At 45.5% G+C, this 11,622-nt stretch overlaps 1 pseudogene; it reads left to right on the top strand.

Moving 5' to 3' along the window:
* The first annotated feature begins 873 nt into the window (after positions 1 to 873).
* Positions 874 to 11,622, top strand: part of LOC147973371 (meiotic drive suppressor JIEYAO-like) — a 28,004-nt pseudogene continuing 17,255 nt past the window's right edge.

The raw sequence follows: 11,622 nt of genomic DNA, 5'->3' as shown, positions 1-11,622 counted from the left end.
CACCACCCCGCATGTATGAGGGGCCAGTGCGACGCTCCGGTGGCATTGCTACCCCCTCAGGGCCCCCGTCCCGCCTAACCCTGGAGCGGTTGACCACGAGATCTAGCCCTTTGACTTTTCACGAACGGGCTTTGAACAGTGGACCTCTCCACCCGGTTGTGTCAGGTCAGCTCAGAGGGACATCTGGGAGCAACATCCGGGCCAAACCGACAGCTACATCCCCTCCGTGTAGACCTGATGCGTCCGTTTTCCTCCTCCAGGTGCCGGCGGCGGCGCCGTCCGTTAGGGGGGCCACGCCCCGGAGATGCGTGCCGCCTCTTCGAACATGCCACAACACCACCCGGTTGTGGTAGGTCATCCCATAGAAACACTTGAGAGCAACGTCCCCTCCGTATAGACCCGATGCGGCTATTTCCGCCCTCCAGATGCTGGCGGCGGCGCCGTCCATGAGGGGGGCACACCGCGGATGTGAGGGGGTCACACTCCGGAGATGGGTGCCGGGCGTTTGCAACCGCCACTCAACTTCTGTCGCATAGCTGTTTTTTATTTTAATAAAATTTACGGACCTATATTCAAAAGAACATGACAACATATTATTAATGTGCTTGAAAAAAATACAAACTATATATATATATATTCATAATCTATGGAAAAAATTACAAACTACATATATATTCATATAATACATAAAAAAGCATGAAAACATATTTTTTTAAAGCATAAAAACATATGCAAAAAAACGTATGTAAAAAAAGCATTAAAAAATATGCAAAAAAAGTATGTAAAAAATAGCTATGCCGACGGCAAAGCCGTCGGCATAGATACGGCAGGGTTCTGGTGGGCGCCGTGCCACGGATCGGTGACGTGGCAACTATGCCGACGGCTGCCGTCGGCATACCTATGCCGCGGATCAGTGATGTGGCATGCGGAGATATGCCGACGGCTGCCCGTCCCGACCGTCGGCATAGGTTTGACGGCGTTAGCCGCTCGTCACGGGCGGGGTCGCCGGGCCCGCCGTTATACCGACGGCTGATTTATGCCGACGGCTGCTGTCGGCATGTCTGCGCCTAGGTCGACGGCCGTTCTGTGCCGACGGCAGCCGTCGGTATAGATCCATGTAACCCGACGGCCAGTGTAAGCCGACGGCCAAGACTAGGCTGTCGGCATATCTCAAACTAGGCCGACGGCAGCCGTAGGCATAGGTTTGGCCGTCGGCGTATGCCCGTTTTCCGGTAGTGAGTCCAAACCAAACGATATAGTCATCCCAGACCCTACACCCAAGGTATCTTGTTATCTTCATTTATAAAAATCTCAAATGACAAATCATTCCATATTCTTTCTTTTTAGTGCTGCAGAATTTAGGATTACTGAATTTGTCTAATGAAACAATATATTTTCTTGTAAGTAAAATGGCATCGGCAATACTTTGTTTATATTGTTTATTACTTTGTTAGTTTGACGATTGATTATCTTCCACCTTCTGCAATTGTGGATGGACCCATCCAGTGGGTGCGGGATGCCTTCAATGAGATAGCTCCCCGCTTGGAGGTTGCACCTTGGAGAAGGACAGTGTCCGACACTTCCTACGCCTTTTTGAGAGTGTGGCGTGCATGCATTGGAATCTGACCATCACCGCGAAAACGTTGACCTACATGGCCAATCATAGCGCCTTACGATGTGCGAAAGTTGTATTGGAGGGCAAGGCTCCTGAACTCAATGGGATGCATGCTAATCCCAACTGCATCAACCAATATGGATACTTCCCCCTCCATGAAGCTGCTGAAAGGTTCTCTGTTCGCATGATCAAATTGTTGTTTTGCCACGGTGCATCAGCCAATGTGCGCACAGTCGGTAATAAAGTCATAGAGGGTCTACTCCCGCTCCATGTTGCGGTTGAAAATGCTTGTCTGCATAAGTATTTGGAGGACAATCTTTCTTCTAATCGGGACTATGAGGATTATACCTACAACCTCATCCATCTCTTGTGCCTACCCGAGATGGTTTGTGTCATTTCCCTCGCTACACAAAGTCCTACTTTTGCAGCATGAAAATTTAAACGATTGTGGCCATTGCATATATCGCATACAACTGCTATACCAATACCCAAGGACTGAGCATCCTTACATCTCCTCTTGTCAGCGATATAATTCCTATTTTACCTGCGGTTTGTGTTCTTGTGTTGTAAGTTCTTAACCTTATTTTTTAGACATGGAATCATCAGTTTCAGATTGTCATTAGCTAATTTGATTTTCTTTGGCTCAGAGATGACCCCCAATTTGTAGTTGTATACTCGTATATCATACCGAAGGACTGAGTGTGCTTTCATCTCCACTTGCGAGAGATGGATTTTTTATTAAGAAATAGATAGAATACTAATCATGCTTACCTTCTGAAAGTGTTTATGTATTTGGCATGTTATTATTTTATATTCAGATACAATGAGAATCCATGCTTTGGTGTGTTTGGATAAAATGAAGCAATAAGACAGGAAGTAATATTCAGCATTACTTGCTCGCATGCAGATGTTAAAAGGCACTCATATTTTTTCCTCGGTGCTTTTTAACAGAAGATCTTCTTGGATACGATTAGACTGCTTGCTAGAGAAACAGATAACCTGGTGGATGAGCTCTGGATGTACTCCCTCCGAGTCCGTTCCTAAATATAAGTCTTTTTAGACATTTCAAATATAATACAACATACAAATGTATGTAGACATATTTTAGAGTGTAGATTCACTCATTTTGCCCCATATGTAGTCACTTGTTGGAATGTCTAGAAAGACTTATATTTGGGAACGGAGGGAGTACATAAAGGAAAAAAGGCCTGTAGAGACTGCAGTTTTACTCCTGGCAGCTCAAGGGCAGATCCGTGGGAGCCGTTCCTCCAAGAGAAGTGTCAATGGCAATCAAAATGGGTTTGAAGTTATCATGGATCGTATAGTATTGGAGCACTATGAACACGTGAAGCCCGAGGAAATGGCAATATTTAAATGTACATATTTTCTTGTTCGTATCATTTATCGTGCCGGTGAAGTTCTTGATGCGTACATTCAGCATCACTCTGAGGTACCACAGTTTGTGTATTGTAGTTAGTGTTACATTGCCTCTGGTCTCTTCCTTAGTTTTTTTCACTAAGTGTTTTTGTTTAAGCTTCTAAGTACCGTTGATAATTCTCGCATTGATCAAGGAAAAAGGAATAACATTTTTTTAGAGGAAAGGCATACGTCCGACTTTATAAATAAAGCCATAAGGTAGGTAGGGACCACATAACAGAACGTGCCACACACCATCCAGACCCCAACGACGGTTCAAACGAAAGAGAAGACAGTCCGGTACTGGCTCCCTCGCCAGTACACGGCACGTAGGCGGGAAGAGAAAGGCCCAAATAAAGCTAAACTGTCGGCCCAAAAGAAAAGCAACTAATCATCCTGCTCTTGTCTGCATAACTGAGAAGCCGAAGCCCGAACTTTGGAGATCAGCATAGAGAGCGCATACTGGTCGTCGACCTTAGTCAATGATTTCCACTCCTGCAAGAAAGCACACGATTTAAATAAGCAATCAACATGTTTAGCCGGAAACACGTGCTCAATAGTAAATTTGTTCCTAGTCGTCCAAAGGGACCAGCAAAAAGCCCTAGGCCCACCCAAAAGATACGTCTGGAGACGCCAGAAAGGTTGCTTGCTAAGCTGCGTAGCTCGGCAAAGGAGGCAGGGGCCCAAGAGACAAGAAGCCAATCCCTCACGCAACTCCAAATGAGCTTAGCCAAGACACAGTAGAAAAAAAAATATGCTCCGCATCCTCCACAACACCGCACAGAGCACAGAATTGGGATCCCGGCCCATTTCTCTTACGAATCTGATCAGCCGAAGGCAGCCGGCCTCTGAAGGCTTGCCATAAGAAAATCTTAATCTTAGGGGGAATCCGGGCCTTCCAAATCTGGGAAAAACGATTAGTAGGCGTGCCACCAACAGGCTTAGAGTAGAGTGACTTAACAGAGAAGCGCCCAGAGGCAGACAACGGCCAAAACACCAAATCCTTGTTCATCGAGAGCGTAGGGAAGAAGGCAGTAAGGCGTTGCCAGTCTTCAAACTCTACAGGCGACAAGGATCGACGGAAGGCCAGGTTCCACCCATGGGAAGCCAACTCCGCAACAGAAATATTCGGAACAGAGCAATAAGAAAATAAGGTGGGGAAAGTCACCGAGAGGGGTGAGTCTCCACACCACCAGTCCAGCCAAAACCTAATAGAGGAACCATCCCCAACTACAAACTTAACAAAAGACTAGAAAACAAGCCTAACTTTGACCAGGGACTTCCAAAACGGAGAGCCACCCCGCGAGTGAGCAAACATCGGGCTCGAGGAAGGGAAATATTTAGCCTTAAGAATAGAGAACCAAAGGGGCTGGTCCTCAGCACTCATAATCTTCCACCACCATTTGATCAACAAACATTGGTTCATGATGGAAGTGTTAATAATCCCTTACCCCCCAAGGTTTTTGGGCCTACACATCAACTTCCATTTAACAAAGCGATATTTACGGCGATTATCAACGGCGTTCCAGTAGAATGCCCCACGGTGTTTATCAAAACCAGCATGTGTCCCAACCGATAAGAGGTAGAAGCCCATCAGGAACATGGGGAGGGAGGACAGACAAGCATTGATCAAAGCCACTTTACCCGCATTGGAATTATACCTACCACGCCAGGGAAGGACCCTGTTGCCCGCCTTTGTGACCACTGGGGCAAATTCTTTCGCATGAAGCACGCCCGGGGATATGGGAAGGCCCAAATATCTGAAAGGGAAAGACCCTAGCTTACAATTAAGAAGATGTGCCACTCGCACAGCTTCCGACTCGTCCACACCAGTAACAATCACTTCACTCTTGGCAAAGTTTATCCTAAGGCCCGACATCGCCTCGAAGCAGAGGATAATAAATTTGAGATGAGCGAGGCAGGCATCATTCAGCTCAACCATAATGATAGTGGCATCCGCATACTGAAGGTGGGTCATCCCTTGGGGAAGAAGATTAGAGCTAACCGGAGAGGTGTGCCCATAAGCTGCTGCACTAGAAAGCAAGCGGGATAAGGCATCCGCAATGAAGTTGAACAAAATGGGTGAGGCAGGATCACCTTGCCGAAGGCCCCTACCATTGGCAAAAAATTTACTAACCTGACCATTAACATAGATGGCAGTATGGCCTCCCAAGACCAAGTGCATGTTTCTATGAACAAGGGGGCCCTCAAACCCTTTAGCTAGCAAGACCCTACGCAAAAAAGGCCAGCTCCCCGAATCATAGGCCTTCTCAAAATAGAGTTTAAGAATCACCCCTTTCGATTTATGAGTCTTAAGGTCATGCACAATTTCATGAAGGCAAAGAACCCCATCCAAGATGAAACGACCTTTAATAAAAGCCGATTGAAAAGGACTGATGGTACGATGGGCAATGGGAGAGAGGCGAGTGGCTAGCCCTTTGGCAGGAAATTTGGTGAAATTATTGATAAGGGCAATAGGCCTAAACTTCGAAATCAAGTCCGCTCCCTTGACTTTAGGAATAAGAGTAATGACAGCATAGTTAAGACGAGAGATATCCACCGTCCCCAACCAGAAACCTTGGATGATCTTACACACGAGAGCCCGCAACTACGACCAAAATTTCTTAAAGAAGGGCATCGAGAAACCATCAGGCCCAGAGGCAGCGTTTGGATTAGCCGAACTAATCACCTGCCAGATCTCCTTGTCAGATAAAGGAACCATCAGTCCCATGTTCCCGTCTGGAGAAATCTTACAACCCGCATCCCAGAAGTCAGAGGAGAGGGCAAGCCTAGGATCCGGCTTAGGGCCGAGGAGATTGGAGTAAAACCCAACAATGTGATTCATAATGAGAGATTGGTCCGAGGCTCTGACGCCATCAATCAAAAGACTGTCAATGAAGCATCTCCGACGTCTACCATTGGCGATCGCGAAGAAATAAGTCGTCATAGCATCACCCTTCAAGGTCCAATTAAGGGCACCGCGCTGACAACAGTAAATTTCTGACTGCTGGTGCAGCAGCATCAAAGCATCTTCCAGGGAGTAACGAGTAGCCCATTGAGAAGCGGAGAGCCCAGACAAGTCAGCAGAGTGGTCCAGATCCCGGAGTTGAGATTCAAGGGTCTCTTTTTCCCTACGGAGCTCGACTGCCCTATTCCGAGACCAACCCCTTAAGAATTTACAAAGCTCATATGACACCTTATGCCAGTCATCCATGGGGCCAAAGAAACGACGAGAGGAGGAAAGAAGATTAGAGATCTTGGAAGCCATCATCTCATAGAATCCCTCCACTACAAGCCAAGAGGCATCAAATTGGAAGCAGGAAGGCGACACAAGGGAAAGGATGCCCGCATCCACGACGAGGGGGGCATGATCGGAGCCAACCGCAGGCCTGGCTTTCAGCACCACACGGGGGAAAAGCAAATCCCACCTATCACAGATAAAGACCCGATCCAGCACCGACCGAACAGGAGAGGACTGATGGTTAGACCAGGTGAACCGCGCCCCTACCCTAAGGAGCTCACGGAGCGCGCAATTACTAATGAACTCATTAAAAGCATTGACAAGAGGCCAAGAAAAATTAGGGCTATTTTTATCTGTCGGGGAGCATAACAAATTGAAATCACCACCAATTAGAAGAGGAATATTATAGGATTCAATCTTAATCGGAAGTTCATCCAAAAACAAAGGGGCAAGAGAGTGGTCCGCGGGGCCATAAACCACCAAAAATCCCCATAAGTTGTTAAGCTGGCGATGATGAACCACGCAGCTAGCCCAAAAGATGCCATGATCAAAGGTAATGAAATCAAACACGTCCCATTTAGACCCTATCAAGATGCCCCCAGAATGGCCCGAAGCAGGGAGAAAGTGCCAGTCGAACCTGTCCATGCCAGCCACCGCAGACAGTTCAGGAGAGGAAAAGGATTCCTTAAACATTTCAACCAACCCTAAAATGTCAATATGCTCTCCACAAACCAAGTCATGAATCTGGTCTCGGCGCCCCTAGCACCAAAACCTCGAACGTACCAAAAGAGAGCTTTCATTTATAGGAAAGGTTTTTAATACGGAGACTCGATCTGCACGGGGCCAAACAAGGCTTAGAGTGCTTGGAATGATCTCTCTTAACTTGAGCATGAGGTGGAGGTGACTGGCCACAACCATTTGTCGCTCCACCTTCCCCAGACTGACCCTGGGCCCCAGCAGGTCCGGCAACAGTCGCGGCCTCCATGGCCTTGGCAATAGCTGCCTGGGCAACCTCATTAGCCCTAATGACAGAAAGAAGGCGAGAAGGGGAGCCCAACCCCGGTTCAACAACCACCCCAACATCAGACATAATATGAAGCAAATGATCATCCGACAGCGCAGGTAAAACAAGGCGAATAGGGAAAGCATGGAGAGGGGGTTGGACAGATGAACCTGGAGTAGGAAGGTCCCTGGCCGCAGCGCGCCTCTCAGCCCGCACTGCCACCCAAACGCCAGAGTCACGCACGCACCGGCCCTTGCGCGCCGTGGACGCCGGAGAGTGCAGCAACGGGGAGCACCGCACAGGCGACTCCGTCCCCGGGCCAAGTCTTGGTGAGAGGGCCAACCGCCTTCGCACCCCAAGTAGCCGCTTTGACTGACACCACCAGTTGGTTTAGAGGAAGAGTAAAGCTAGTGCACGAGGAGATCATCCTTAGACAGTCCTTGGAGGGAAAGACCACTGCGAACTCATATTTTGAAAGCTGGCGCACCTGCCAGTCCCAACCCCCATCGTCCCAAATCTTCAGACCATCCAGGAGAGTCTGCGGGGAAATCTTTTGACCAAAAACAGTTATGATGGCTGCGTTAGAGAGAGACGGCGCGGCCATCACCACAAGAACATCAGCATCCAAAGCGAAGAAAGAGCAGCCTGGCAAACCCATCGTCCCAAACTGTATGAAGGTAGGACTCTTGGAGCGATTGCGGCAATCCACCGTAAGGTGTTGCTACCTCTTGAGCTTGCGTTGGATTTCCCCAAAGAGGAAAGGATGATGCCATAGAGTAGCGTAAGTATTTCCCTCAGTTTTGAGAACCAAGGTATCAATCCAGTAGGAGGCCATGCGCAAGTCCCTTGTACCTACACAACACAAAGAGCTCAACGCAACCAACGCGATTAGGGGTTGTCAATCCCTTCACGGTCACTTACGGAAGTGAGATCCGATAGATAATATTTTGGTATTTTTGATATAAAGATGCAAAGTGAAAAGTAAAAGGCAAAGTAAAAACAAAGCAAGATTAAAGTGATGGAGATTGATATGATGAGAATAGACCCGGGGGCCATAGGTTTCACTAGTGGCTTCTCTCAAGAGCATAAGTTTTCTACGGTGGGTGAACAAATTACTGTTGAGCAATTGACAGAATTGAGCATAGTTATGAGAATATCTAGGCATGATCACGTATATAGGCATCACGTCCGTGACAAGTAGATCGAAACGATTCTGCATCTACTACTATTACTCCACTCATCGACCGCTATCCAGCATGCATCTAGAGTATTAAGTTAGAAACAGAGTAACGCTTTAAGCAAGATGACATGATGTAGAGAGATAAATTCATGCAATATGAAATAAACCCCATCTTGTTATCCTCGATGGCAATGATACAATACGTGTCTTGCTGCCCCTTCTGTCACTGGGAAAGAACACCGCAAGATCAAACCCAAAGCTAAGCACTTCTCCCATGGCAAGAACTACCAATCTAGTTGGCCAAACCAAACAGATAATTCGAAGAGACTTGCAAAGATAACCAATCATACATAAAAGAATTCAGAGAAGATTCAAATATTGTTCATAGATAGACTTGATCATAAACCCACAATTCATTGGTCTCAACAAACACACCGCAAAAGAAGAAGATTACATCAAATAGATCTCCACAAGAGAGGGGGAGAACATTGTATTGAGATCCAAAAAGAGAGAAGAAGCCATCTAGCTAATAACTATGGACCTGAAGGTCTGAGGTAAACTACTCACACTTCATCGGAGGGGCTATGATGATGTAGAAGCCCTCCGTGATGACGGCCCTCTCCGACGGAGCTTCGGAACAGGCCCCAAGATGGGATCTCGTGGATACAGAAAGTTGCGGCGGTGGAATTAGGTTTTTGGCTCCTATTCTGATCGTTTGGGGGTACGTGGGTATATATAGGAGGAAGGAGTATGTCGGTGGAGCACCGAGGGGCCCACGAGACAGGGGGCGCGCCCTGTAGGGGGGGGCGCCTCCTACCCTCGTGACCGCCTCCGGTACTTCTTGGAGTAGGGTCCAAGTCTCCTGGGTCTTATCCGAGAAGAAAATCACGTTCCAAAAAGGATTTTTCTGTTTGGACTCCGTTTGATATTCTGTTTCTTTGAAACACTGAAATAGGCAAAAAAATAGCAATTCTGGGTTGGGCCTCCGATTAATAGGTTAGTCCCAAAAATAATATAAAAGTGGAAAATAAAGCCCAATATAGTCCAAAACAGTAGATAATATAGCATGGAGCAATCAAAAATTATAGATACGTTGGAGACGTATCAGGCATCCCCAAGCTTAATTCCTGCTCGTCCTCGAGTAGTAAATGATAAAAAGAGAATTTTTGATGCGGAGTGCTACTTGGCATAATTTCAATGCAAAATTTCTTAATTGTGGTATGAATATTCAGATTAGAAAGATTCAAGACAAAAGTTCATATTGACATAAAGAATAATAACACTTCAAGCAAACTAACAAAGCAATTATGTTTTCTCAAAGTAACATGGCCAAAGAAAGTTCATCCCTACAAAATCATATAGTTTAGTCATGCTCCATTTTCGTCACACAAGAATGCTCTCATCATGCACAACCCCGATGACAAGCCAAGCAATTGTTTCATACCTTAATAATTTCAAACTCATAAACTTTCACGCAATACATGAGCGTGAGCCATGGATATAGCACTATGGGTGGAATAGAATATAATGATGGGGGTTGTGTGGAGAAGACAAAAAAGGAGAAAGTCTCACATCAATGAGGCTAATCAATGGGCTAGGGAGATGCCCATCGATTGATGTTAATGCGAGGAGTAGGGATTGCCATGCAACGGATGCACTAGAGCTATAAATGTATGAAAGCTCAACAAAAGAAACTAAGTGGGTGTGCATCCAACTTGCTTGCTCATGAAGACCTAGGGCACTTGAGAAGGCCCATTGTTGGAATATACAAGCCAAGTTCTATAATGAAAAATTCCCACTAGTATATGAAAGTGATAACTCAAGAGACTCTCTATATGAAGAACATGGTGCTACTTTGAAGCACAATATATGAGACTCGCTAATCATGGTGCTACTTTGAAGCACAAGTGTGGAAAAAAGGATAGTAACATTGCCCCTTTTTGTTTTTTTTTGGGCCTTCTTTTTTTCTTTGGCCTTTCTCTTTTTTTGGGACAATGCTCTACTGAATGATGATCATCACACTTCTATTTATTTACAACTCAATGATTACAACTCGATACTAGAACAAAGTATGACTCTATATGAATGCCTCCGGCGGTGTACTGGGATATGCAATGAATCAAGAGTGACAAGTAAAAATTATGAACGGTGGCTTTGCCACAAATACTATGTCAACTACATGATCATGCTAAGCAATATGACAATGATGAATGTGTCATGATAAACTGGATGGTGGAAAGTTGCATGGCAATATATCTCGGAATGGCTATGAAAATGCCATAATATGTAGGTATGGTGGCTGTTTTGAGGAAGATATAAGGAGGTTTATGTGTGAAAGAGGGTATCATATCACGGGGTTTGGATGCACCGGCGAAGTTTGCACCAACTCTCAATGTGAGAAAGGGCAATGCACGGTACCGTAGAGGCTAGCAATGATGGAAGGGTGAGAGTGCGTATAATCCATGGACTCAGCATTAGTCATAAAGAACTCATGTACTTATTGGAAAAATCTACAAGACATCAAAAACCAAGGTATTACGCGCATGCTCCTAGGGGGATAGATTGGTAGGAAAAGACCATCGCTCGTCCCCGACCGCCACTCATAAGGAGGACAATCAAATAACACCTCATGTTTCAAATTTGTTGCATAATGTTAACCATACGTGCATGCTACGAGACTTGCAAACTTTAACTCAAGCACTTCTCAAATGCACAATTACTCTACTAGCATGACTTTGATATTACTACCTCCATATCTCAAAACAATTATCAATCATCCAACTTTTCTTAGTATTCAACGCACTCAAAAGAAAGTTTCACAAATCTTGAATACCAAGCAAGTTATTATTAAGCAAATTACCATGCTATTATGACTCTCAAAACAATTTAAGTGAAGCATGAGAGATCATAGTTTCTTTAAAACAAAACACCACAGTGCTCTAAAAGATCTAAGTGAAGCACATAGAGCAAAATTTCAACGCTCAAAAGATATAAGTAAAGCACATAGAGCAAAACTACATAGCTCAAAAGATATAAGTGAAGCACATAGAGTATTCTATCAAATTTTAATTCATAGATGACTCTCTAAAAAGGTGTGTACAGCAAGGATGATTATGGCACACTAACAAACAAAGACACAAATAATACAAGACGCTCCAAGCAAAACA

Source organism: Triticum urartu, chromosome 5A, assembly GCF_056163025.1.
Source record: "Triticum urartu cultivar PI428250 chromosome 5A, HENAU_Tu73, whole genome shotgun sequence".
In the NCBI taxonomy this organism is placed as follows: Eukaryota; Viridiplantae; Streptophyta; class Magnoliopsida; order Poales; family Poaceae; genus Triticum; species Triticum urartu.
The sequence above is the reverse complement of the archived record's forward strand: the minus strand, read 5'-3'. Positions and strand labels throughout refer to the sequence as shown.